The 3,940-nt window shown below is 35.8% G+C and overlaps 1 pseudogene; it reads right to left on the bottom strand.

The window, feature by feature from the left end:
- Positions 1–620: 620 nt before the first annotated feature.
- Positions 621–2,971, bottom strand: LOC118631448 (annotated as a pseudogene).
- Positions 2,972–3,940: the final 969 nt, after the last annotated feature.

The following is a 3,940-nucleotide window of genomic DNA, read 5'->3' as shown; positions in this document are numbered from 1 at the left end:
AACAATACCAGAGAATTGTATGAACGAACATGTCTAATACACAATTTGGAGTTCTTGAGTGTCTGTGATGCAAAACCTTCTCTTCATTTTCCCAAGTGTTCTATAAACTTTTGTGTACATACAGAGGTTTCTGCGAGTAGGGTGTGTGTGTGTGTGTGTGTGTGAGAGAGAGAGAGAGAGAGAGAGAGAATAGAGCAAAGTTCAAATTAGAGGTTGACAAGTTAGGGTGCTTTTAGAAAGTCGATGTCAGAAATAATTGAGGGATAAAGTTAAGAAACATGATATCAAAATATCACTTTCATTAGTGAGAGGCTATTTGTAGTTTGTTTTATTTAGTTTTGTTTTGGGTTAGTTGTGTTTTTCCTTCTTTTTCTGCCTTCTTTTAAATCAACTGAGGGTTCTTCATGATTCCATTATATTTCTCTTATTGGTTTATTTATATTTGTGTGTGTGTGTGTGTGTGTGTGTTTAGTTGATTTAAGTGGTTACTTTAGGACAAAAGAGAAAGGCCTGCAGCCAAAACTAATCCCACTGCCTGTTTTTATAAAGTTTTATTGGATAAGCCACACCTGCTTATTTATGTCAACAGCTGTTATTTAATTAGGTTCTTTGTAAGAAATTTAGAACACCAGTTTGTGAAGATAAAACCCACGTGTGAGCGCAAACACAGAGCAGAGGTAGCCCTGGGGCTGAGGAACAGCTTTGAGTTTTGGCAGATTTTGTGAGTCCGTGGCTTTTTGATCAACTTTGTGCTGCTCTGTAATCTGGCATTTCTCTTTCTCTGCATTGAAGCTCACCCCCCGGGTGTCTGGGTTTGCACATCTTCTTAAGGTGAGCATCAGTGAGATGTTTGGGGATTTACACGGGTTGAGGTGGCAACGGCGAATTTCTGGTGTGTTCCACGCAGAGGAACTCTATTAAGGGACAGAGGTCCAGTTATAGGGAGCAAGTCACTCACTGCTCAGCTGCTTCAGGGAAACCACCCTCTTGCCCCTGTGGCATCAGTGAGGTTGATCAGAATGGTCCCAGGAGCCATGCTGGCCCACAGTTTTCTCACGTGCTGACTAGAGGGCTCCTTGCTGTGGCTCAACAGCAGTAGAGGCGCATCTTCAGGAGGATAACATCTAGGCATTTTGTGAATTGAACCACTCGGATAGCACCTTTCCTGTCACCACCAACTGGTGTTGTGACAGTAGCAAGAACTTTCTCCTTTTTCTTTTCAATCTTGGATTTAGCTGCTGAATACTTCCTCTTGTACATGGCCTTTGGGGAATACATACATAGTTGGCCAGGAATAATCTGCCAATTTCTCTGCGAAGGATAGGGTTTCTGCTACAGGAGGGCTTCCCCTCCTTAGGCATCTTGGCCTTGAGGTTACCCTTACTTTTACCATCAGCATCCACCTTCTTGGCTTCAGGTTTCTCCTCTTTAATACCTGACTTCTCAGTTTTTTCACCCTCCTTCTTGCAAGATGGGAAAGAACTCACTGGTTGCTTTTACACTATAACAATAGAATTTAATCCTTGTGACAGAAAGCATATGGCCTGCAAAAACAAAAGTTTTTCTATCTGGAAACTGACAAAAAATTGTGCCCCTCCCTGCTTCAGGGCTTATAATATATACCTGCATTCATCACAGTCCCCCTATGATTGTGGACTTGTCCATGGATCGTTTTATTGCTGTCATTTATTGCTTTATATATTTTGAATCTGTGTCATTGGGTACACCACAGATTTAAAATTGTGATTATTTCATTTCATATCAATTCTCTCATCATTATAAAATATCTCTGTTTATCTTCAATAATGCTTCTTTCCTTTAAGTCCTTATTTTGTGATATAAGTGTAAGCTATTCACAATTTCATTTGGTTAATGCCTGCATAATATATCCATTCCCATCCTTGTACTCAGATTTTCTGTCTTTACATTTAAAGTGCATTTCTTTGTTAACAGCATGTTGTAACGTTTTGTTTTTTTCTAGTTTGGCAATCGTATTATTTTGCTTACAGTATTTATAGTTAATATAATTACTAATATAGTAGAGCTTGAATCTACCATTTTGCTAGTTTCTGTTGTTGTTTTCTATTTAGGTCATCTGTTTATTACTTCACTTTTTTCTTGTCTCCTTGTTGGTCAATCAAACATTTCTTTTCTTATTTTAGTTTTCCTTGCTCTAATATGTTAGTTACATACAATTCTGCTTTGAGTGGTTATTCTAGAGGTTATGGCATGATTTATTAGATTCTAATACAATGTATACATTTACCACTTCCTGGATATAGAAACATCTTAAACTCAATTTTATAACTTCCCCTCTTTTTTATTGTTGTTGTTATATATTTTAGTTGCATAGTTATTTGAAACCTCAAAAGATCATAATAATAGTTGTTTCTTATAGTCAATATTTACTTATATACCCACATAGATATTTACATATAGGATAGATCGATGATAGATAGATTCTTTCTAATCTCTCTTTTTTTTTCTACTCCTGCCATCCCATTTATCCACTGACATAATTCTATCTGTCTGAAGGTCTCTTGAGCATTTCTTGTAAGGAAGGCCTACTGGTCATTAATTTCCTTTGTAGTTTTACTGAAAATATTTTCATTTTACCTTAATCTTTAAAGAATATCTTCCCACCCCACTCCGCCCCTTTATTTAGCCTTTTAAAAAAATTATTCCATTTTCTTCTGGCTCCCATCATTTTCTTTGAGAAATCAGATATATTTAAGTAATTTCTAGTTTTTAATTTAATTTGTTTTCCTTTATTTTACAGATGTTTCTAAAATGTTCTTTATGTCCCTAATTTTAGAAGTCTGATAATCATGTGACTATACGTAGTTATCTATATGTTTATACTGCTTGAGGTTTGATGTGTTTTTGAATCTGTGGATTAATGTCTTTTTTTTAGTGTTGGAAAACACTTAGCCATTACCTCTGAATTCCTTCTCTTATTCTGGATGACCATTTTTACATAATGTTATTTAAGCTTTTCCCACATGTCTCTCAGGTAATATTTTCCTGTGTATCATTTTGGGTATATTTTATTGACCTAACTTCTAGGCCACTAATCCTTTTCATCTGCTGTGACCAATCTGTTGCTAAACTCATGCCATGAGTTTTTAATTCCAAGTACTGTAGTTTTTCAATTCTATAGTGTATATTTTATTATTTTATAACATAAATTCAATTCTTGTTTATATTTGCATAATTTCATGTATTTTGTGAACTTCTCATTAAACAGAATTATTTTAAAGGCATTGTTGATACAGAGTAAAGATTGAAAGCTGTCAGAGGGAAAGGAGTTGGATACCAGATGAGAAAGATGAAGAGATTAAGCAAAGAAAAAATAGACTCATGGACACAGACAACAGTATGGTTATTGTCAATGGAAGGGGGGCAGGAGGCAGTAGAAGGTTAAGGAGGGGGTAAATGGTGATGGAAGAAGTCTTGGGACGGTAAACACACAATACAATATACAGAATGATGTATTGTAGAACTGTATACCAGTAACCATCCTTTTATTAACCAATGTCATCCCAATAAATTCAATAAAAAATAAATAAATACACCCATTGTGGGTTAGTTGTAATATCTGCTTCTATTGTTTTTCTTATTATTTAATTATCAGATCATATTTTTGCCTCTTTCCTGACTAGTAATTTGTATTTTATTCTGGACATTGTACAATCCTGGAGGATCCAGATAATATTATATTCCACCAGGGATGGATATTTCTTTCCTCTGTTATTAGACAAATAGGGTGAAGGGGTAAGCTAACTGGGTCTGAAATTTAATTTTGGTGAGGTTCTATCTTTCTCTGGCTTGCCTTTGTTTTTAGGAGTGGCTTTTCCAGGCTTTTGATTGAGAACCTAGTAAATGTCCATTTCCTGAGGTCTAATGATGGCAGGAGACTCAACTCTGGTCCTGAAAGCTT

This window comes from Molossus molossus, unplaced genomic scaffold, assembly GCF_014108415.1.
Source record: "Molossus molossus isolate mMolMol1 unplaced genomic scaffold, mMolMol1.p scaffold_m16_p_16, whole genome shotgun sequence".
In the NCBI taxonomy this organism is placed as follows: domain Eukaryota; kingdom Metazoa; phylum Chordata; class Mammalia; order Chiroptera; family Molossidae; genus Molossus; species Molossus molossus.
This window is presented reverse-complemented; position numbering and strand designations above follow the sequence as displayed.